The sequence below is a fragment of the Macaca thibetana genome, chromosome 8 (assembly GCF_024542745.1).
Source record: "Macaca thibetana thibetana isolate TM-01 chromosome 8, ASM2454274v1, whole genome shotgun sequence".
NCBI classification, from domain to species: domain Eukaryota; kingdom Metazoa; phylum Chordata; class Mammalia; order Primates; family Cercopithecidae; genus Macaca; species Macaca thibetana.
In genome coordinates this window covers 48,633,440-48,658,956 of record NC_065585.1, presented here as the reverse complement: position 1 = coordinate 48,658,956, position 25,517 = coordinate 48,633,440, and the positions used below count along the sequence as shown (strand labels likewise).

Sequence of the window (25,517 nt, the reverse complement as noted above, 5' to 3'; positions counted from 1 at the left end):
ACATTTACCAATATTTCTGTAGGATGGACATCAAAAATGAAGTGGCACTGTTCTTTTATAAAGAATCAAAATCCAAGTTTCATTAATTGTTGAGTTGATGAAACAACTTTAACTTCTGACCTAAATCAGCATTTGAAACGTTCTTTTTCTCTTTTAATGTAAAGCTGAAAAACATCTTTTTAAGGATAGGAGGTATAAATTACAGGCCTTCTCTTTGAGATAATAGACCAAAAAGCTATGAATAATCATAATAGAGCTATAAAATTGTATTCTGTTCTTCAGCATGAGGCATATACAAAATTTCAGAGTAATGAATATAATTTTGGATGTTCTGATATCAACTTCAGGCTTTATATCTTATAGTAATGCTCTTCATTAGTCATATTTTCAATTGATTTCTTGTGTAGATTTGTTTTTCTACATGGCACACCAAAATGTGTGGAAAATGTACTAGTGAATACTCAAGTGCTTTTTTTAAAAACAAAACAACAACAAAAAAAACCCTTACATTGTATCTATTCATGCATTGATTCAACTGTCATCTAAATACCTGAGTGTGTTATTTCAGAATTAGAATGTGGTTGGTAAGGAGGATCTGTTGGAGGTAGAGAAATAGAGTTGATCTAAAATATGACCTGTAGAACCTTTCTCTTGCAGTGAAGCCTCTTAGTCTCTGAAAGAATTACAGATAGGTAGACCGCATGTCCACCGATGGATGAATGGATAAACAAACTGTGGCATATGCATACAATGAAATAATGTTCAGTCTTAAAAATGAAGAATATTCTGACACCTGCTACAACATGGGTGAATCTTGAGGGCATAATGCTAAGTGAAATAATCCAGTCACAACCTGGCTGGGCGCAGTGGCTCATGCCTGTAATCCCAACATTTTGGGAGGCCAAGGCGGGTGGATCACTTGAGGTCAGGAATTCAAGACCAGTCTGGTGAAACCCCATCTCTACTAAAAATACAAAAATTAGCCAGGCATGCTGGTGCGTGCCTGTAATCCCAGCTGTTTGGGAGGCTGGGACAGGAGAATCTCTTGAACTTGGGAGGCAGAGTTTGCAGTGAGCTGAGATCATGCCACTGCACTCCAGCCTGGGCGACAGAGCGAGACTCCGTCTCAACAAAACAAAACAAAAAAAACCCAGACATATACTGTACAAATCCATTTATATGAGGTACCTACAGTAGTCAAACTCATAGAAACAGAGAGTAGAAGTGTGGTTGTCAGGGACTGGGAAGAGAGGGAAATGAAAAGTTGTTTCCTAATGGGTATAGAGTTTTCATTTAGCAAGATGAAAATGTTCTGGAGATTGGTGCACCACAATATGAATATGCTTAACACTACTGTATACTTAAAAATGGTTACGATGGTAAATTTTATGTTTTATGTATGTTATTACAATTTTTAAAAATTACAAGCAATCTGGCTGGCTGGGTACGGTGGCTTATGCCTGTAAGCATAAGCCTCCCGTGCTTATGCTTGGAGGCCGAGCATAAGCTCGGGAGGCCAAGGCGGGTGGATCACAAGGTCAGGAGTTGGAGACCAGCCTGACTAACATGGTGAAACCCTGTCTCTACTAAAAATAAAAAATTAGCTCGTCTTGGTGGTGTGTGCCTGTAATCCCAGCTACTCAGGAGGCTGAGGCAGGAGAATTGCTTGAATCCAGGAGGCGGAGGTTGCAGTGAGCTGAGATTGTGCCACGGCACTCCAGCCTGGGTGACAGAATGAGACTCTGTCTCAAAAAAAAAAAAAAAAAAAAAAATTACAAACAATCTAACCCAAATAGTAAGGAATATGCTGGAGTAACCAGGAATCTGACTTAGAGTAACTAACCTTTGTGTGCTCACATTTAAAATTACATTATCAAATTTAAATGTATTATTTGGGGTAGCCTAGATCCCAGTAGCAAAGTGTTCCCCAGATATAAAATGGCTAAAACCTCTAGAAGATAATTTATCTCATGAAACAGTCCATGCATGCGGTAAATAAATGCTTGTTAAGTGAATGAATGAATGAATAAATAAATAAATAAATAAGTTAATGGATGTGGCTTATAAGATATGTACAAACCATATTACCTGATATGAATCTCAGGTTACCAATTCAGATGTGAGAGAAATGTAGCTTTATTCTTCCATAATTAAACTTAAAATATATCTTGAACTTTCCTTCTGCTGGGTTAAGTGGCAAACATGAAATCTGAGACAACTCCTTACCACTCTATGCTAGGCAGAATAATGGCCCCCAGGGATGCTTGGGTCCTAATTCCTAGAAGCTATGAATATGTTACCTTACATGGCAAAGGAGATTTTGAAGATATGATTAATTTAAAGATAGAGAGATAAGGAAAATATCCTGGATTACCTGGGTGGGCCCAGTGTAATAGAAAGAGTCCTTGTAAGTGAAAGGGGGAGGCAGGAGAGTCAAAGAAGATATGGCAACAGAAACGGGGGTCAGGGTTAGAGAGAGAGGGATTTGCAGATGCTACACTGCTGGCCTTGAAGAAGGAGGAAGGGCCATAAGCTAAGAAATGCAGGTGGCTTCTAGAAGTTGGAAAATGAAAAAAAATATATATATATATCAAAAATAAAAACAAAAAAACCCCACCAGAGCAAAACTGGATTCTCCCTCAGAGCTTCCAGAAGAAACACTGCTTTGCTGACACCTTGAGATTAGTCCAGTGGAACCCGTTTGAGACTTCTGACCTCTGGAACTGTAAGATAATACATCTGTGTTGTTTTACTCCACCAAGTGTGGTAATTTGTTACAGCAGTCATAGGAGACTCATACACACCCCACTGCCACTGTCCTGGAAGTGGTGGCTGAATTCTGGATTGGAAAGGAAATGGGGCTACAGAGAGGCCACATAGTACAGGGACTCGGAGCAGAAACCACCTGGATTTAAAACCCAGCTCAATCACCTGCCTGCAGTTACTCTTAGTGAAGGGATGCAGCGTCTCTGAGTGTTAATTTCCTCATCTGTAAATTGGGAAGAACAGTACCTACCTCATCAGGTTACTGTGAGGATTAAATATGTTCATTTAACAAAAATTAGTACAGTGCCTAGCATGTAGCAAACAGTATATAAGTATTAGCTATTATGGTGATTACTCTTCCTTTATTTTTTATATATTTATATATTTTGGGATGGACTCTTGCTCTGTTGCCCAGCCTGGAGGACATAGGGAGGCCTTAAGGGAAGCTACTGTGCTGCAGTGGTGCAATCTCAGCTCACTGCAACTTCCGCCTCCGGGGTTCAAACAATTCTCCTGTCTCAGCTTCTCAAGTAGCTGGGATGAAAGGTGCCCGCCACTACACCCCACTGATTTTTGTATTTGTATGTATTTATTTATATTTTTCCAAGATGGAGTTTCACTCAGTCGCCCAGACTGGAGTGTGTTGGTGTAATCTTGGCTCAGTGCAACCTCCGCCTCCTGGGTTCAAGCAATTCTCCTGCCGCAGCCTCCTGAGTAGCTGGGATTACTGGCACCCACTACCATGCTTGGCTAATTTTTTGTATTTTTAGTAGAGATGGGGTTCCACCATGTTGGCCATGCTAGTCTCGAACTCTTGGCCTCGAGTGATCTGCCTGCCTTGGCCTCCCAAAGTGCTGGGATTACAGGCATGAACCACTGCACCCAGCCAATGTTTGTATTGTTAATAGAGATGAGGTTTCACTGTATTGGCCAGGTTGGTCTTGAACTCCTGACCTCAAGTGATCCACCCATCTTGGCCTCCCAAAGTGCTGGGATTACAGGTGTGAGCCACCGCTCCTAGCCCTATATTGATTACTCTTATTATCATCATCTGGTCCTAGGTCTTGAGTAGTCCACACCGCCAGACTCTGCTCCTCAGTCATAATCCATGCAGGTTTCTGCTAAGTGGGTCCTCTCTGGGGCAGAAGATGCTGGTGCTCCAGTCGGATCCCTTGAATCCCTTTTACTGTTGGTTGGTACGCTTGTCCCCCCAGCTTCTGTGGATGCTTGGCTGAAGGCCCCTGGAAACGTGTCCAGAGAATTGCCTTTGGGCAATGGAAGCCAACTTGCTCAGAGCTGAGATGCCTTCGTGCATGGCCAGGAACCCCTGGAGGAGGGTATGAAAGTCCTGCTCCCAGTCTCAAGGCAGGACAGACTCTGCAGTATAATTTATGCCCCCGATCTCACAAGGACCTGTTGGGAGCCATGTCCTTTCCCTTCCGTATACTGCTGCCTCCCTCCCCTGTGGATATCTCCTGAGAGAGCTCTCTCAATTGTCACATGCACACACATGCGCATAAAGTTTTGTCGTGGGTTTTTTTTTAAGGGAATGTGACCTAAAATGTGGTCTGAGGCCTCCAGACACTGGCAGCTGTGTAAGCAGGTGACAGGCAGCCCAGGAAACACTAAGGAGCTGTGAGGCTGCGGAGGAAGAAGAGGGTTGGGCTAGAGGAGCAGGGAAGGCCTCACAGAATGGGCTAGCCAACATTCAGCCTGCATGCACCTAATGTAAATAGCACACTTTTAGCCCAGGCTTTGTTCTATCGGTCACCTTCAGATGTCATTGTGTCCTGTGCACACAGAATGTGTAATGCTGTTTTCAACCCAGCCTTAATTGCCACAAAACCAACTCATTTTCTGCAAAAAAAAAAAAAAAAAAAAAAAAAAAGGCACAATCACTTCTAACCCTTAAGGCCTCCCTGTGTCCTAGATCTTAAAAGTAAAACTTAAAAGCTCAAATTTTTGGTGCTACTAGAAACCCAATAAAAAGTTTCTGAGACAAGCAAAATTATATTTGTAGTTTTTCCTGAAGAGAGAGAGCAAAACAGAAAAAAGACTAAATAAACCATTAAATTTTGAGACATCTCAGCAATTCATACTATTATCTTTTTATTTTTCCTTTAGGTGATATATTGTTTAATATGGAAACATTTATTGCCATAGTGTCTCAGTACTTTATGAGTTTTTGTCATTGCATTTTCTGTCATTTACATATTTATGTTTCTTCCTGACTTCCCCTACTATCCAAGACATCTCCTACCTCAGTTTACACTCTTCTCTTTCATATCATCCATATAAATGTTGCCTCTCCTCGTCCCCATATATTGCTTTTTATTTTCTTTAAGACAAAATAACTAATGGCCACTGGCAAGCTACCCTGGAAGCTGAAAGAGCATTGTTTCTTGGGTTCACTAAAAAGTTGGACAAATTCACTGAAAGACACTGACTATATACTCCAGTGGAGGTCCAGACAACAAATCTAAAGGACAGTGTTCTCCCCAGGACATGAAAGTGTTCCATGAAAGGAGCAACTGATGATGACCAATCATTTGCCATTGAAGAGGACAAGAAAATGACAATTAGTGACTCTCCACCATCCATTTGCTTCTCTAGCCCCTTCCATCTTATCCACCACCTTCCTATTTTTTTCTGAGCAGTTGCCAAGAACTAAATACAGACCAAACTGAACTATGGAACCTGCCTTGAGCTGACTCAGTGAGGGAACCAGGCTTCTCCAGGCCTACAGGCCTACAGGGTGACCAGGGACAGCTTGGCCTGGGGAGGTTGCCCCAGCCATGGCCCGATGAAAGGCTGCAGGTCCTCCCTGGGACAGAGGTGCTTAGGCATCAAAGTGGAACTTGAGAGGGATGGAAGAGAAGCTACTCCTGACCTGCCCCTCTGTTAATTTCCAACTTAGAAACACACTGGCATTTGTGTTGACACTTAGTCATTGAGTCTCCAATGTAATTAGTTGATTTTTGTATTTTTAGGGTGTAAACTTGAAACTTGGAAGGAAAGGACAGAAAAGATACTTTTACTCCTTCTTCCCATTCTTCTCTTAAAAATATCCAGTAATATATGCTTTGGGACCTTTGTTTGTTTACAGTCTTTTCTAGGATTCTTTATATTATTCTTTTTAGTTTTAAACCAAGAATAGTGATAGACGAGAACCCACATGCCTTACAAATTACTATAAGGGAAAATAAGGAATTGTGCTAGTAAACATAGCACATAGTACTTAATCATTCTCAACTATTTTTATTTCTGACAAAGACTTGCAAAATGTGTTGGTAATCTCCATTTAGCATATTAACTAAACGAATGAAAAATAGAATGATTTGTTAAAAACTCATCACATCCATGGCATAGGCAAAGCAGGAAATTAAGAGCTCTTTGATGGGAACCCAAAAGAGCTTGTATAACTTCTAATTTGGGGGAAAAGTTGTGAGTACACATGTTTGAACATAAAATGAAAACAGAAATATAACTTCTAGTTCATTTACTAATTATGAGAGAATGTAGCTTTCAGTTTTTGAGTTTAAAAGTGTATTTCAATATTTGAATAGCTTTATGATGGCCTCAATTGAGCCTTCATTTAGATTATTAGCAACATTACTACGTAAGAGATTTTCTAACAAAAATAAATAAATGCTTATATATCTTCTTGTCCCCACCCCTAAATGTGCATTACTGTTTTCTATTGTACATAAAAGCAATAAAGCCATTGTCAACAATTTCCACCTAAACTTGAGGCCGGAGAATAGAGTCTGGAGGCAGAGAACCTAAGGCCGACTCACACTTACGTCCTAGAACTGAACCAAAAGGAAAACCCCACCTCTCCACGCCCAAGTAACAAAAGGATCAGAGACCACTCCTTTTTTTTTTATTGAGAGGGAGTCTCGCATTTTCGCCCAGGCTGGAGTGTAGTGGCGCGATCTCGGCTCACTGCAAGCTCTGCCCGCCGGGTTCACGCCATTCTCCTGCCTCAGCCTCCCGAGTAACTGGGACTACAGGCGCCCGCCACCACGCCCAGCTAACTTTTTGTGTGTGTGTTTTTTTAATAGAGACGGGGTTTCACTGTTAGCCAGAATAAGGCCACTCCCTTTGCTACCCACCCATCTCCACTACTGCAGATGAAAAATGGAAAGTACCTCTAATTGGTCCCCTCCTGCAACCAATCAGACTGGTTGCCAGCCAAGTCTTCATTTACATAGGGTATAATTAAGTAACCAATGGGAAATCGGTAGAGGGTATTTAAACCCCAGAAAATTCTGTAACCAGGGCTCTTGAGCCCCTTGCTCCAGCCTGCTCCCACTCTGTGGCAGGTACTTTCGTTTCAATAAATCTATGCTTTTGTTGCTTCATTCAAAATGCCAAGAATCTGGACGACACGTAGTCAAGACCCTACCGGTAACAAACTGGTAACTGCCTTTATGAGTTACCTCTTGGATAACAGTACTGAGACCACGAAAGAGGTACAGAAGAACTCTAAGTCAAGCCCTGCACTTTAAAAAATAGTATCCTTTAGCCTATAACAAAGGGTCTACAGTGAGAATGTTAAAGGCGAGCAAATTGAAAAGTACCAAGAAGAAAATCTTACAGGGAAGAAGAGCATCAGAACATACATAGTGGGAAGAGATAAAAGGAATGTATGGCCTTTCTTAAAATTATCAGGTTTGGGTAGGTTTCTTGGCTTATTTTTGTCTTAATACTTTATAAATAAGAAGATACTTACATTTATTATCTGACAAAAAATCTGACCAAGAGTGTGATCTTGTATTTGAACTGTACGAAGGGCTTTCTTGTTCTGTTTTCAGTGCATAATTGACTAAAACGGAACTGCTGCCTATTTAATTATTTTCCCCCTTGTTTTCCTGTTATCTAAAAACCTGAGAATCAGATTTAAATTCAGTTTGTAATTTAGTTTTTGGTGGTGGTTGTTGTTATTGTTTAGAACAATTATTGCTTCTAGTTTCAGCCGTATATTTATTCTCTCTCCTAGGTTCATTAGAGCTAAAAATAAATTGGATTAGGCTTAGATAAAATTAAACTGCATGCAATGTCTTTCAGTTGAAAAAAAAGAACCTCAATATTCTTTATGCCATTAATGATAACTACCATCAGCTCATCAATGTGATGACATAGTCCAGAAGAGAGGTAAATGTTCTATAGGCCAGTAAAAGTCTTTATGGAGTCAGGTTCAAAACCTTTATCTGCAACACTAACTTAAATTAATTTGGGGTTAGAATCTCTGGGGAAACTTTTTAACAAAAACAATGACATGTTGGAATGAGAAATCTTTTCTCAGAGAAATCTTAAAATGAGTCAAATATTTGTTTGCCCTGAGAGATTTAGTTGAAGTGTCTCTGGAGATGGAGTGATGAATTCTACAACTCTGAAAGCCCTTCCCATTCCTATAATCCGATGATAAATCTCTGGGCAGTACATTACATTTGTGTTCTCATAAATGGGTGACATGGTCTTTTCATCTTTTACTCTAATGAGAAAAATATATATTGAGAGGTTTTCTTCTTAGGCACTCTGACACTCTTTCTACCTGTAAATGGAGAATACAGATACGTGATTTATAAAGAGAAAAACAACAGTAAATTGGATCCCTACCTCATACCAAACACAAAAATTAATTCTAAATGGTTTAAGGATTTATGTGTCAAATGTAAAACTTTAAACCTTTCTGACCATGGAGCTTTGAAAGAGTACATCCAAATGCACTCATCATAAAATAAGAGCTTGATATCTTTGGCTAGATTAAAATAAAGAACTTCTGCTCATCAAAGAGAGCTTTCAAAAGTGAAAAGATAAACTACATATTGAGATAAGGTATTTGTAACACATATAATAGATAATAATAGTTTTAGAGTATATAAAGCTAATAAGAGTTAATAAGGAAAAGACAACCTAATAGAGGCCTACCCAAAAGTAACAGAGAGGCATTTCACTGAAGAGATAATATACATGGCCAAAGCAACATGTGAAGAGATGCTCAAGTTTATTAGTTAAAAGGGAAATGCAAATCAAGACCACAATGAGATACCATTTTATACCCTTTCAATTGGCAAAAATTAACTAATTTGACACTTAGTTTCAGAAGGATGGGACTCAACAGGATTGCAGGCAGGAATGTAAATTGCTACATCCATATTGGAAAAACAATTTGGCATTATCTTGTAAAGTTGAACATTCCCATATCTCATACCCAGCTACTCCTAGGTATATTCTTGTGTCCAACCTCAACATCGATATTTCTAGGAACAGCACAAACTGATACTCATACTAGCAGAATAGATATTCTGTGACATAGTCACCCAATTGTACAAGTGAACCATAGCTACCCACCAGGACATAAGTGAATTTGCGTAACATAATAATGAGTGAGAACAGCAAGTTTGAGATATAAAATAAGGAAAACTAAGCAACATATTGTTTATGTATATACAAAACATGATAAACACAAAACTCAAAATGGGGGTGTTTCTGGAATTGAAGACAGCACACAGGCAAGTTTTGTTTTTGTTTTTGTTTTTGTTTTTTTTGAGACGGAGTGAGTCTCACTCTGTCACCAGGCTGGAGTGCAGTGGCACAATCTCAGCTCACTGCAACCTCTGCCTCCCGGGCTCAAGCGATTCTCCTGCCTCAGCCTCCCGAGTAGCTAGGACTACAGGTGCCCACCACCATGCCAGGCTAATTTTTTGTATTTTTAGTAGAGACGGGGTTTCACCATGTTGGCCAGGATAGTCTCGATCTCTTGACCTCGTGATCCACCCGCCTTGGCCTCCCAAAGTGCTGGGATTATAGGCGTGAGCCACCGCACCCAGCCAAGTTTTTTATTTTTAAATTTTAATTTTTAAACTGGAGTTCAGTGGCATGATCACAGCTCACTGCAGCCTCGACCTCCTGGGCTCAAGTGATGCTCCTGCTTCAGCCTCCCAAGTAGCTGGGACTGCAGGTATGCACCACCATACCTGGCAAAGTTTTAAGTTTTGGGATAATTGTAGCTCTTAGACTGAATGGCAGGTTCATAGGTTTTCATTTAGTCATTAAGCAAAAACAAATGAGAACATAAATAAATGAAAAAGAAAAGACAGCTTATGTGGACCAAAGATAATAGTGTTTGTGAAGCAAGGATCAATTACAGTTAACCCAATTTTGTATGTGTGAGATTCTCCTGTATCCCCAAAGGTAAATCAGAAGAAAACTAGTGACTTCACAATTGGTTTATTTGTTCTCTTATAATAATTCAAGGATTATAAAGTATTTTACAAGTTTCAATTCAAAGAGTCTTTGCCACTTCAAGTCTTCTTGCCCCTCCCTCCCACTTTATCTGTTTTTCCTTTTTGGCTTACAGTCGGAGAAAGAGGCAATGCTTAAATGTTACAGTTGGAGAAAGAGAAAATGCTTAAATGTTATTCTCAAATATCAATGGTGAGCCTAGAAAAATGACTTCCTGGGCTTTTATCGCTGTACCCAACAATTCATCAGTGCATATTTCACCCTAATAGCAGCAAGTGACACACACAGTTCTTTGAGTTTTTCATTTTTTGCCTGTGGGGCTACTTGGATTTTATCTTGCTTCCTCCAGGCTCTAAGATTTACATTACCACTAGAAATCAAAATGGGCTTTGAACGCTATTGGTAACCAAGGAGCTATCGGGACTTGAAGAGGCCATTTACTAAGACTTGTAGAGACAAGAAGACTGTTATCTTTTGAACTCTAGTGGCTAATCCACCTTCTCCCAACCCTCTACCCACTGGGCAATTGGAATGGGACCCAGTCTGGCACCAGACTGAGACTCCAAAGGTAGGTAGGTATTTTACCTGAAGCAGTCTGAGTAAGTGCAGCAAGAGTTGAGTAGGATCCACGTTTTCAAGTGTCCTGTGCAGTCCAAACGGGAAAATCCAAGTTCAGCTACCAAATCCAAAGGGTGAATGGAGCCAAAAGAAAAGGAGGACCAAGCCAATAGGACAGGAACCAGTGGAATTCCGGTTATAAATAGTCTTGGGCTATCACAAGGAAAACGATTAAAGTACCCTAAACTGTGAGAATGAGTTGGTTTAGTTCAGTTTAGTTTAAAGGCACAGTATTGGGGCTGATATTAACAAAACCCCCACTGTTTTAGTTTAACTGAATTATTAGGTCTCTTTTCCATGAATGTCTGCCAACATAATTCAGACCTTGATTAGCAGCTAGTTTTTCATCTTCAAATACTTCTGAGCAGAGGCAATTGTATATTAAAAGGGGAGGGCAGATTCTATGATGGAAGGAGGTTAATCAGGAAACAACAGAAAAACAGGAAACGTCATATGGGTTCATGCCAATGGTTCATCCAAATATTATGTTGTCAAGGGATACTTTGTGACATATATTTATTTTTTCCTAGGAAGATAGACTGTCAGTATTCACAAGGCAGATAATCCACGGTAAGCATTTTGGCTAACATCTGCAATATTCCCAACAGCAGTGTATCAGGGTTCCAATCTCTTCACATCTTCACTAACATTTACCTCCAAATACCATGACATTGAGGATTAGACTTTAACATATGGATTTTGGAGGGGCGTAAACATTCAGTGTATAGCACCAATTTTAGAGGGAAAGTGCTCAATATTTCATAATTAACATTTGTGTTAGCTTAAGGTCTTTCAAAGTTATTATGGCAGATATTTTCCAAAGATGGACTCAACAAAATTTCTTATCCTACGTGTTTTTCTAGAACCTTGTCACAATACCAGTAGGAGGTGGAGTTTATTTTTCCCTCCTCTTGAACATGGGCAGGCATTTGTGACTGTCTCAAGTAATAGAGTATGATGGAAGGGAAGTATGTGACCTCTAAGGGTTGGTCATGAAAGATGCCATGCTCTTCTCCCTGGCACTTTTGAGATAATCATTCTCAGAACCCCACTGCCATGCTGTGAGGAAGCCCAAGAAGCCAGAGCAGGGTTCCACATGGAAAGGAACCAAGGCTCCTAGCTCACAGCTCAGCTTAGTTCCTATCTGACAGCCAGTACCAACTTGTGAACCATGTGACTGAATCAGCTCGAAAACAGAGCCCCCAGCCTCGGGTCAAACTGTCCCAGTCAACATTGCATGAAACAAGCTGACCTATACTCCCTGAGTCTTACTCAAATTGCAGACTTGTGAGTGAAAAAAAAAAAAAAATTGGTTGTTCTAAATGCCCATCAATGACAGACTGGATAAAGAAAATGTGGCACATATTCACCATGGAATATTATGCATCCATAAAAAAGAATGAGATCATCTCTTTTGTGGGAACATGCATGGAGCTGGAGGCTATCATCTTTAGCAAACTAACTCAGGAACAGAAAACCAAGTACTGCATTTCTCATTTATAAGTAGAAGGTATATGTTAAGAACATATTAACCCAAAAAAGGAAACAAAAGACACGGGTCTACCTGACGGTGGAGGGTGGGAGAAGGGAGAGGACCACAAAAGGTAACTACTGGGTACTGAGCTTAATACCTGGGTGATGTGATAATATGTACAACCCACTACCGTGACACATGTTTATCTGTGTAACAGACCTTCACGTGTACCCCTAAACCTAAAATAAAAATTTAAAAATAAATATATGTTTTAAAAATTGGGGCCTGGTGCAGTGGCTCACTCCTATAATCCCAGCACTTTGGGAGGCCAAGGTGGGCGGATCACTTGAGGTCAGGAGTTCCAAACCAACCTGGCCAACATGGTGAAACCCCACCTCTACTAAAAATACAAAAATCAGCCAGGCGTGGTGGTAGGTGCCTGTAGTCCCAGCTACTTGGGAGGCCGAGACACGAGAATCACTTGAACTCAGACAGTGAGCTGAGATCACACCACTGCACTCCACCCTGAGCAACACTGCAAGACTCTGTCTCAAAAAATTGCTTGTTGTTAAAGCTGCTGCATGTTGGGGTGGTTTGTTTTGTAGTAACAAATAACTGGAGCAGATGCTCATTAGACTGAGAAAGTTACTTTCTATTGTTCATGTGCTGAGAGTTTTATGATAAATTCATAATTTTTATCAAATATTTTTGCTGCATCTATTAATAAAATGTTTCCCTTTTTTTGTAATATGGTAAAATGTATAGATCATTTTTAAATATAAGGCCATCCTTGCATTCCTCATTATTTTAATATATTGCTGGATTTGATTTTGTAATCTTTTGTTAAGATTTTTGTATTGATGTTCATAAGTGATATTGATTTGCAGTTTTCTTTCTTTGTAGTATCTTTGGTAGGTTTTGTTATTAGGATTACACTGGTCTCATAATGGTTCCTTTGCTTTTTCTTTTAGATATATAGCATGTAAAAGGTATTCCTTGTCATTTGTCATCAGGGAAATACAAATAGAAACAACAGTTAGATACCACTGTACACCTACGAGAATGGCCAAACTCCAAAACATTCACCACACCAAATGCTAGTGAGGATGTAGAGCAACAGGAGCTCTCATCTATTGCTAGTGGGAATGCAAAATTATACAGCCACTGTGGAAGACAATTGTACTGTTTCTTACAATACTCTTACCATATGATCCGGGAATCACATTCCTTGATATTTACCCAAAGGAGTTGAAAACTTATGTCCACACAAAACCCACACATAGATGCTGATAGCAGCTTTATTCACAATTGCCCAAACTTGGAAGCAATGAAGATGCCCTTCAGTAGGTGAATGAATAAACAGTGGTACATCCAGACAATGGAATATCACTTAGCACTGAAATGAGCTATCAAGCCATGAAAAGACATGAAAGAAACTTAAATGCATATTACTAAGTGAAAAAAAGCTCATCTTAAAAGGCTGCATACTATGTTATTTCAACTGTATGACATTCTGGGAAAGCCGAAGTTTGTAGACAGTAAAAAGATCAGTGGCTGCCAGGGGTTAGGGGGAAGGAGGGATGAATACACAGAGCACAGAGGATTTTTAGGGCAGTGAGACTATTCTGTGTGATATTATAATGGCAGACACATGTCATTACAAATTTGTCCAAACCCATAAGATGCTGTGTGTTGGGGTAGAATGTATAATATCAAGAATGAACACTGTGGGCTTCTTTGCTGCTTTTCTGTAGGACCTTCAAACTTCCTTTATGCCTCTTTCTGAAGCACATTAAGCCCAGCTGCATCTGGTATTCCAGGTGAGTATCCACTATAGATATCCCCTAAGAAGAAAGATCACTTAGCAAAGACTCTCTTTTGCTTCTCTTTTTATTATTATTATTATTATTATTTTTGACAGAGTCTCACTCTGTTGCCCAGGCTGGAGTGCAGTGGCATGATCTCGGCTCACTGCAACCTCCGCCTCCCGGGTTCAAGCAATTCTCGTGCCTCAGCCTCCCGATGAGCTAGGGATTACAGACACGCACCATTGCTTCTCTTAAGGTCCCCTTTTGCTCAAAACATAGAAATACCCAAATTACATTCTCTGATGGCAGTACAAGTCATTTAGTACTAGATAGTAAAAAGATTTTTAAAATCTACAAATGGGGAAACTAAAAATCACATTTAAAAACAAAACTGAAAACACCCTTGGTGAGATATTTATAAATTTTGCTTGAGCCTTTAAAAAGCTAACAGGTAGCTAATGCTTCCAATTCCTGGCTAAGAAGAATTTATGGAAAGATTTCGGAAGGCTTTTAAAAGCTCCAGATACATTGGGCTGGGAATCCTGGCTCTCAAATTCACTGGCTGAGTCAATTTGGACCACTCCTTCAGCTATAGTTTCTGGTCTTTAAATGCAAACATTCCTCGGTCTGCAAGAAGCTTTTTCCCTGAAATAGTCACCTTGCAAAATATTCTTTTTTTTTTTTTTTTGAGACAGGGTCTTGCTCTGTTGCCCAAACTGGAGTGCAGTGGCACAATCACTGCTCACTGCAGCCTCTACCTCCTGGGCTCAAGCAATCCTCCCACCTCAGCTTCCAGAGTAGATGGGACTACAGACACATGCCATTATGTCCAGACAATTTATTTTTATCTTTATTTTTACAGATGGGATTTCACTATGTTTCCCAGGATGGTCTTCAACTCCTAGGCTCAAGTGATCCTCTCACCTTAGCCTCCCAAAGTGCTGGGATTACAGGTATAAAACAGCTTGGCCAGCTTGAAAAGTACCTGGATTACATGCGTGAGCCACCACACCCAGCAGCAAAGTACTCTTGTTATTTAAACTTCCTCTATTCTCACTAAATCGGCTTCTAACCCGGATCTGTTTGACTCCATATCCTTTTCCATTTACCCTGTTATAATTTTGTTAGTTTATTTCCTTTTAGAAAATATAACTTGGTGGCCGGGTGCGGTGCGCTTGCGCCTGTAATCTCAGCTTTGGGAGGCTGAGGCTGGGGGATCACTAGGTCAAGTGATCGAGACCATCGTGGCCAACATGGTGAAACCCCATCTCTACTAAAAATACAAAAAATTAGCTGGGTGTGGTGGCTTGCGCCTGTAGTCCCAGCTACTTGGGAGGCTGAGGCAGGCAAATTGCTTGAACCTGGGAGATGGAGGTTGCAGTGAGCCGAGATTGCACCACTGCACTGCAGCCTGGCAACAGAGCAAGACTCCGTCTCTAAAACAAACAAACAAACAAAAAAGAAAATATAACTCGGGGAGTTCACAGTAGTGGTAGTCCTGCGCACATCCCCACTTGCCCTCATGTATACCATTGATTTTCCCAAAGAGGATCCAGAAGAGAAATGGGCCATGCAGCGTCTGTGAGGTAGGAGACACTGCCTGCTCTACGTGGGTATGCTAAGCCTTCCTGGCCACCTCTGCAAAGGCCAAAAGGGGGCAATTCTTCCCTGCCCTTGAGACTGAGGACCAAGGAAGAGGGAAGCTTCCTGCAGGTAACCTGGCAGGGAAGCAAGAGAACTGGCAGCAGACTGGCCCATAGGCGTAGGGACACCTGAGAAGCCCTTTGTCTTCCACCACCTGTGGGTCCCCACTGTAAGGATTCTCCACCAACCAGATCTGAGACCGAACCAGCCAACAAAGAAACATGACACTGCATATGATGGCACCCAGCAGCCAGAGAGAGGAAAAACCAAGAGAACAAGCACACGCCCAAGGAAATACAACTGCTACAGGAGACAGATGAAAACATAAACTGAAAACAAAACAAACCAACAAAAGCAAGCACTTAAAAAGCCCAAGTGCATCTGCAAATAATAATAATAATTCATTAATAATAAAAACGCATGATTTCTCATTAGAAATTTCACAGGTAAATTAAAGGAGAGAATGGTCACTGGTCTGAATTAGTGGTCTGGAAATTCATGGACACAAAAATGTAAGAAGTTGGAAATCATGACAGCAACTGTAAGGGATTTGGAGGCTATCTATTCAGGATATTTAAAAGACAAATAATAGAAATTTCAGAAAGAGAAAACAATATACCGAAAGAGAAAACAATTTTTAAAAAACTAAACAAGGCCAGGCGCAGTAGCTCACGCCTGTAATCCCAGCACTTTGGGAGGCCGAGGCGGGCGAATCACGAAGTCAGAAGTTAGAGACCAGTCTGGCTAACATAGTGAAACCCTGTCTCTACTAAAAATAGAAAAAAATTAGCCCAATATGGTGGTGTGCGCCAGTAGTCCCAGCTACTAGGTAGGCTGAGGCAGGAGAATTGCGTGAACCACGGAGGCAGAGATTACAGTGACCCGAGATCGCGGCGTTTCACTCCAGCCAGGGCGGGGGCGAGGGCGGGGGCGGGGGCGGGGGCGGGGGCGAGGGCGGGGGCGGGGGCGGGGGGGGGGGCGGGGGCGGGGGCGGGGGCGGGGGGGCATTGGGGGGTGGGGGGCGCATGACAGACTGTGTCAAAAACAAAAAACTAAACAAACGAAACTTTTCACTTTGAGGAGAAAGACTTGAGTCAGTAAACTAAATGATCCATTGAAGAGAAATCACAAGTACACAGGCATAGCATAGTAAACCCCCTAAATTCTAGGGACAACTGGAAAATCTTATAAGATCCTAAGTAGAAAGGACAAATTATCCACAGAAAGTGCATAGCGTCAAATGCTTTTATATCATTAAAGAAATTAAAAATAAAAGAACTTAGAATTTCATTTAAGAAATTATAAAGAGATCAATTTTTAAAAGAGGAAAAGGAATAACAATTAACAAAGATAAAACAGCAAACAAACACAAAAAGAGTAAGGATAAGTTTACGTAAAAGTGTCTTTTGAAAAAGATTAATAATAGAAATAAATCCCTCAGGAGCCTGATGAGAAAGAAGAGAAAGCCAAAGAGACAAGGTAAAAAAACGAGAAAAAAAATGTAAGAGAAATTTGTAATGATAAGGAAATATTTATCTCTCTAAAGGCAAATCTGACAACAAATTTTAAAACCTAGAGGATAATAATAGTTTTCCAGCAAAATACAAATGACTAAAATAGATCCAGGAAGAAATCATAAATCTGAATAGACCAATTATGACAGAAGAAAGGGTAGTAAGAGAGCTACCACTTAAATTAAGCACGAAGACCAAATGGGCGTTTGTGCTGGATGCTATCTAATTTCTAAAGAACTGATCATTTCAATGCTATTCAAGTTAGTCCAGGGTAGAGAGGAAAGACAGAAAAGTCTCCAACTCATTTTACATAGCCAGCACGACTTTAATGCCACAGCCTGATCTAGTAGAGCACAGAATAAAAATTTATAGACCTATATCACTTTCAAATAAGATGCAAAAACTTCTAAACAAAATATGGACAGACATCAGCAAGTTCTCAAAAACTGGTGCACTAAGATCAAGCAAGTTTTTTTCAAGGAATGTGGGAGTGACTTGCTTTCTGAAAATCACTCTCAGTGACCATCGGCACAATCTATTCCATCAACAGACTAAAGGATAAAATCCATAGGATTATATCAGTAGATTCTGAAAAAGCTTGAATAAAACTAAACAACCATCTCTAACAAAAACTCAAGATAAGTAATGAAACTTTTTGATCTACTAAAGACAATTCACAAACAAACCACAACTGTCATTCCAAATTATAACACACAATACACTAAACCATTTCCATTAAAACCAGGAACCAGTTGTTAAAACTAGTTACTAAACAACTGGCATCGACATTAAAAAAGATATTAAAACCACATTTTTTGTTGATGACCTAATTGCATACCTAGAAATCCATGAGATTCTAGTAAAATATGTACTAGATTCACTTAAAAATTATTGGTAAGATGGTAGTATACAAAATAAATATTAAAAGATAAACAGTTTTTCTCTGCTCTAGCAGTAAGTTCTTAAATGAAAATAGGGGAATTTCTATTTATAATAGTGACACAATGTAAGTAAATAATGGGAATATATTTAACAAGAGGTTCACAGGATCTATAGGAAAACTATAAAATCTTATGAGCAGACATTTCAAAAAGATCCGAACAAAGCTGAGTATAACATTTTCTGGTTTGAGATGACTTAATATCATAAAAATGTTACTTGTACCAAAACCACTGCATAAATTTAGTTCAATTCCAAATGGAATCCTAAAATGGTTTATTTTAATTGTCTAAAATATCTTTAGAATTTATGTGGATGAAGAAAATGCCCAAAAATATCCAAGAAAGGCATGGGAAAAACAACCACCAGTGTCTGGTCAGGGAGAGCAGGGGGACTGACTTTGGGAATATAAGAGGCTTCTATAAAGTCGTGGTAATCAAATGAATATGTTATGACATGGGAATAGACAGATCAGTGGGTAGAATAGAGAATTGGAAATGGTCACAGTATATATAACAATATATGCAAGATGCATTAGTAACATAGTAATGTTAATAGCAATCATATCAGAACTCTTCCATAAAAAAGCATATTACCATGTAGAAAGGTGGGGAAAAGATATGAATGGACAGTTCACAGAAGACCAACTCCAAATACAGCAAACACATGAAAAGATGCTCTAAAGCACTAGTAGTCAGGAAATTGCACATAACAAGAGCAATGAGCTGTCACTTCATACTTATCAAACTGGCTGAGAAGAAAGCTAACACTTTTTGCTGGCTGGGATGTGGAGAAAGGAAAAAAAAAGATCCTCTCAACATCACTGGTGAGAGTGGGAGAACTTTTTGTTGTTGTTGTAAAATTGTCAAGCAACATCCCATAAAACTACAGACATTTATACCTTCCAATCCAACAATCCTACTCTGGGGAATCTAGCCCACAGAAAGAAAATCACCAGTAATTAAGGAACTATGTAAAAGGTATTTCCTGTCATATTATTTGCGGTAGGGGAAAATACTCGACTAGAAACAAAAGAGATGCTTATTACAGGGAAATGGCTAGATCAAGTATGAAATACCGGTACCAAGGGGTAAAAGATCCACATTATATACATGAACGAAGGTTCTGTCAGGTAACTTGGAGGGATTTCTACAAGATGAAAGTGTGTTTAATAGGATTCCATTTTTAAAAACAACTAAGAACAAAACAAGCATTAAAAACTCATGCGTGGGGCTGGGCTCGGTGGCTCACGCCTGTAATCCCAGCACTTTGGGAGGCCAAGGCGGGCCGATCACCTGAGGTCACGAGTTCAAGATCAGCCTGGCCAACATAGCGAAACCCCCGTCTCTACTAAAAATACAAAAATCAGCTGGGCGTGGTGGCGGGCACCTGTAATCTCAGCTACTCAGGAGGCTGAGAAGGGAGAATGGCTTGAATCCAGGAGGCGGAGGTTGCAGTGAGCCGAGATAGTGCCATTGCACTCCAGTCTGGCCAACGAATGAAACTCTGTCTCAAAACAAAACAAAACAAACAATCAACAAAAAAACTCGTGTGTGTCATGGATCTGTGAGTGTATCCCTGTAGGATTATACAAATAGAGAAAGAGAGGACAATTCATACCAGGCTATTCACATGGGTCACCTTGGGGTGTTGGGGTGTTGGGGTGTGCCTGTGGTGAGTAGGGGTTGGGGGATAGGAGGAGACACTAACTTTTGTGGTGTGACACTGGAATGAAATCTGCAGAGAAACCGTCAACCTTTGTCATTTGTATTATTAACAGCTACAAGAACAAGAGTAAAAAGTAGACATTCTGAGTTCCCATTTCATGATAAATTGTATTTTTTTCTTTCCCTGAAGCATTTTTCTTCTATCTGAGCTCATAGAAGCATTTGATTTTCATTTTAACAATTCAAAACTATTTACTGCTATTTCAGAACTTGCAAGTTTTGAATTTTATACTCTTTTCCTGGGTTTATTAGTTGGATTTAAACTTGTTATGGTACTTAAAAAAAAAAAAAAAAAAAAGATAGAATGGTGTGTGTTCTTGTTTCCTACACCTTTCTGAGTGGATTCAGTTTTATATTTATACTTTTAGCCACAGCAGAACATGTATCTAAGAGCAAATTTTACAGCAACTCCAATATTCCATGCTAGTTTAGAATTAATTATCTTACAGGTCTGTTATCTAATCTGGTGGATCAGCGAAGGCTTCCTGGAGGAGGTGTGCAACACATAGTAGGCATACAGATATTTGCTAATGAGGACACTTCTAAACTGACCCTTAACGGGCAAGTAGGAGTTAGGCAGGCAAAGAGAGTTGAGAGAACAGATGGGTTATTCCAGGCAGAGAAAATACTAGTCACAAATGGCATTTATAACAACTGGCATTTATTGAGAGAAAATACTAATAACCACAACTGGCATTTATTGAGACAACTGGCATTTATTGAAAGTTCACTATGTGCAAGGTAGCTTGCTAAATACTTTACGTGCATTATTAACTCATTGGCTCCACACATCAACCCTATTATCTCCAAACTACAGCTGAAGAAACAGGTTTAAATTTAGTGGCTCCTTCAGGTGTCAAGGCCTCTAAGAACACGGTAAGAGGTGGAACTGGGATTCAAACCCCAGTCCGTGTATTTCCAAAGCCTTAGGTTTTAACCACTGCAGGGCACGGCCTACGCTAACAGCAGGTGTAAGAGCCTGTGTTAGGTATCCTTAATGTATTGGGTTACTTAACAACTCAGTCAGGCATGGCTGTCCTACCTGTTTCTCATTTCACTAGCTGAAAGAATTTAGTAACATTTTCACACCTGGACATCTGTGTGCCTTGACCTCTAGATCTTTTAGAAAAGTGTTCAGTGAGGCAATTCCTGGCATTAACTTGTAGGTGTTCCCAGTACTAATACTATTTAATTCAGCACAGAATCTATGCATTCTACTCAGCTTTTAAAGATACCAAATTCTACATGGAAAACATTTCTCCCAAGGTAATTCAATAAGTAAAACTTGTTTTTCTTTAAAAGTGTGTCGTTTTTCCTGAAAATCTAAATAATGTTCGTAGTAGTTTATCTTCACTAAAACTGTTCTTAACTATACACGGCTCATAAAACACTAAATGGCAAGATTTCCATTCTATCCAGAGTAAAGCTAAGGTAGTCAAAGCTCTTTGCTTCATTTTCATCTCTGTCTTGGACTGGGTTCATTTCTTTACCAAGAACTAGTAATAAATTAATTACTAGTAAATTTAGCTTTTTAGCTAAAGAAAAATGAGGAATTTACCTTAAGGATGCCATAGTATCTTGTATATCCTAAAGGAAGAAGGTGTATTTGGGTTTCAAAAGAGGCTAGAAAAGTGACTGGAAAAAAAAAACAACCAGAAACCTACATTATTCTGGAGCCATATGTCCTCTGTTGCTGCTTCTCTCTGTTCATCTGCTTCATTCTTTCCATTTTACATCAACCTTTTCTCTCTCACCACACAAGGACCACTTATCAATTCTGGATGACTCCCAGGTCAACAACGTAAAATTTAGTTAGACTTTGAGTTCCTTGGCTCAAATGATCTGAAAGGTGAATCTGATTGGCCACTGGCCCACTAATAAATTGCCTTCCCTTACTTCCAGCCCTGGTCTACATAATTGTGATTAAGGAGGTGTGGAACCATTTAGTATGTAACACGTAGGCCCCTTTCCAGGGCCTTGGAGAGGATGGATTTCTAAGAACAGTCAATGAGGTTAGAGCTAGCTGCCATTAAAGAAATCAACTGCCAAGAGTAGTAGTAAGACTAGTCCCAGCTGGGCATGGTGGCAAGTACCTGTAGTCCCAGGTACTTGGGAGGCTTAGGAGGGAGGCTCACTTGAATCCGGGAGTTTGAGGCTGCAGTGAGTTATGATCATACTACTGCACTCCAGCCTGGGCCACAGAGTAAGACCCCCTTTCTAAAAAGAAAAAGAAAAAAAAAAAAAGGTAGGACTGTCCACCAACAGGTGAAGAAAATGTGTGGTGCATCTACACAATGGAATACCGTTTAGCCTTATAAAAGAAGGGAGTGGGACTCTTCCAGCTACATGGAAGGATTGCTTGAGCCCAGAAGTTGGAGTTCAGCCTAGGCAACATAGCCAGACCCTGTCTCAAAAAAAAAAAAAAATCCTGTCATTTGTGATGACATAGGTGAACCTGGAGGACATCATGTTAAGCCAGGTATAGAATGGAAAATACCACATGATTCCACTTACGTGGAATATTAAAAAGTTGAATTCATGGTAAGTTCAAGAGATCTGTTGTATGTCATAGCGACTATATATTGTATCCTTGAAAACTGCCGAGAAAAGAGATTTTAAGTGCTCTTACCACAAAAAATTAGTTTGTGAGGCAATGCATATGTTAATTGGATTGATTTAATCATTCTCTAATGTATACATTCTTAATCAATTATTTAATAGACAGGGTCTTGCTCTGTCACCCTGGCTGGAGTGCAGTGGTTCGATCATAGCTCACTGTAACCTTGAACTCCTAGGCTCAAGTGACCCTCTTACCTCAGCCATCCAAGTAACTGGGACTACAGGTGTGTGCCACTGCTGCACCTGGCTACATATTTTTAAACAGCATGCTGTACACCATAAATATATACAATTTTTATTTGTCAATTTAAAAAAGTACCATTTTACATAAAATTAATCAAGGTTAGACTTTCCTGTTCAACTGGATATGTACAAATGCAATGCAAAATAACTCGAACATACCTCTGTGGTACCTTCCTAGATTCACACATCCAAATCTATAAAACTCAAATATGGCTCTTTGGATATGTATTTTAGTCCCTAAATCATGTTTTCTTTAAACTATATCTGATTTTAGAATGAAATTCATCATGTACTTTAGTCACAGATTCATGACTTGAGAACAACTCTTAGTTTAAAAATGTGTTAACTCTAACAAGGTTCAAGAAAATTCACATGCCTACCCAGTGAGTACCTGAGTTGCAGCAGGTGATCCCTACATATTTGTTGACTGAATGTCAAGTTTTGCCAGCCTTTAAAGAATCATACCACACTGTTAGAAAAACTGACATGAAGGACCAAGTGTGATGGCTGACACCTGTAATCTCAGAACCTTGGGAGGCCAAGGGGGAGGATCACTTGAGTCCAGGAGTTTGATGCCAGCCTGGACAATACAGTGAGACCCCATCTCGAAAAAAAAAAAAAAAGAAAGAAAGAAAAACGGACACAAGTGTTTTATCTCTTGTCTTATTTAATGTATTATGCACTTCCTTGATTTTCCTGTGTCCTACTATTCAAAACTGTAACAATTTTGTTCAACATTAGCACCATATCATTTTATAAAACTCAAATCAGCCAACTTTCCTGGAAAGGGGTTGATGGAGGTGAATAAAGAGAACAGTGGAAAGTTTGAGGCTGAAAATATATATATATATGTGTGTGTGTGTGTGTGTGTGTGTGTGTATATATATGTGTGTGTGTGTGTATATATATGTGTGTGTGTGTGTATATATGTGTGTGTGTGTATATATATATTTTTTTTTGGGTGGAGGGGAGACAGAGTCTTGCTCTGTTGCTCAGGCTGGTGTGCGGTGGCGTGATCTCAGCTCACTGCAACTTCTACCTCCTGGGTTCAAGCGATTCTCCTGCCTCAGCCTCCCGAGTAGCTGCAACTACAGGTGCCCACCACCACACTTGGCTAATTTTTTGTTTGTTTGTTTGTTGTTGTTGTTGTTAGTAGAGACGGGGTTTCACCATGTTGCCCAGGCTGGTCTCCAACTCCTGAGCTCAGGCAATCTACCTGCCTCGGCCTCCCAAAGTGCTAGGATTACAGGTGTGAGCCACCGCGCTGGGCCTGAAAATAGATTTTTTTAGATTGCCTGTAGATTTGGGTCATGGCTTCAGCTCACTTGCCAGTATTAGCGATGGCTCATTTAATGGTTGGCTGGCCGGATTTCCTCTTCCTCTCAGCTTCTATCATCTTTCAAGTGAATTTCATAAGAGCTGATCCTACCAAATTGATTTCTAGCCTGGACTCCTGGTAACAGTCCAGGGGGTGCTAAGTGGAAGAACAACCGAGAACAACAAAATGGCATCTTTTTTTCCCTGCTATCCCCTACTCTGACAACTCACCTCAGGACAGAACACCTGTTCATCCATGGTTGTAATGTGGTATCATCTGATACCATAGTGACAGAGTCCAATGTGTCAGTTTAGGTTAAAAACTGTCTTTAGTAGCTTTCGTTTCTATTTTTTCACTTGTCTGGCACTCTTTATTTTCCATTTTTTTTTTTACATGCTTGCATCTTAATCTCTATGTTGTTTATTTTTAATATTTTCTCCTGAGATTCTTGAAGTGTGGTAATTATTCTTTTAGCAATCAATGAAGCTATTTGGGAAGTGATTGGTTAAGCTGTGCCCCTCAAAGTACAGCCCTCAAACCTGAGGACTTGAAATATATTAGCAAAGAACCTTGGTTCTAGTCACGAGCTATACTTAGTGAATTAGATACACTCCACAAAATTCTGCCAAATTTTAGTGTCCATCAGTTTTTTTAAACATTTCTAATTAGCAAAACACACAAACAGGCCTACGTCGTTTGCAAATTTAGACAAATCCTGACTAATACCCGTGGACCTCCCCTGACCTCTGTCCCCATCCCCACTCAGCATGGGTTACCTCTTTGTAGTCAGCTCTTATGTAAGTGCTTTTTATACTGTCAGATTATCCTTCTTGCCACAGCTGTTAATAAATCTGAACACAAGATCTTGAATATTTGTTTTCATCTACTTAATATTGTGTCACTCTCAAAATGGTACCAATTCCCTTATTATATATACTCTCAATGGAGTATTTATCATCTTTAAAGAAACAAGTCACTGAGCATCTCATAAACACCAAGAGCCTTGGGGTGTGCCTTCAGGGCAGCAGACAGATACATCCCTTCAACACGTGTATTCACTTAAATTCATTTTTTATCACTGCCCAAGCTGAATCACCATGCTTCTTGTTACATGGGTGCCCCAGTAAACAGCAGTAACTGTGAGAACCAGCAAACCAGTGGGGTGCATTTCCTGTTTTACTGGAATTCCAATTTATTTGATGGATACTTAACTGTTGGGGACAGTAGAGGTGTGGCCTTGCCTGAAGGCTGGCGAGTAGACTAAGTCTCTCATGCGGACAGAGCTGATATTTTATGGCTCTTTGCATGTATTTTGCATTGCTCATTTTCCTTTGGAGCCTTCTTTTAGAAGTCTCCCCATCTCGCGAAACTCTTCAACTCACAAAGACTCCATCTTAAAAATAAGGGCACTAGGCTGGTGGCTCATGTCTGTAATCCCAGCACTTTGGGAGGCTAAGGCAGGCAGATCATTTGAGCCCAAGAGTTTGAGACCAGCCTGGGCAACAATGGAAAACCCTGTCTCTATAAAAGAACACAAAAATTAGCTGGTGTGGTGGCCTGTGCCTGTAGTCCCAGCTACTTGGTAGGCTGAGGTGG

The 25,517-nt window shown here is 40.0% G+C and overlaps 1 protein-coding gene across 43 annotated transcripts in view; it reads right to left on the bottom strand.

Annotated features, from left to right (window-relative positions):
* The window catches only part of LOC126960839 (cytochrome b-c1 complex subunit 7), a 1,171,628-nt gene that overhangs the window by 231,164 nt on the left and 914,947 nt on the right, over positions 1-25,517 (bottom strand). Inside the window, exon 1 of one of the 43 annotated variants that reach the window (XM_050800558.1) lies at positions 16,716-16,719. The exons of 41 other annotated variants lie outside the window; for them this stretch is intronic. The gene's annotated coding sequence lies outside the window, so the exon portion shown is untranslated. Of the gene's footprint in view, positions 1-10,889; positions 10,894-16,715; positions 16,720-25,517 lie in introns of those variants that run through there. One more of the 43 variants, XM_050800566.1, reaches the window with a different exon arrangement.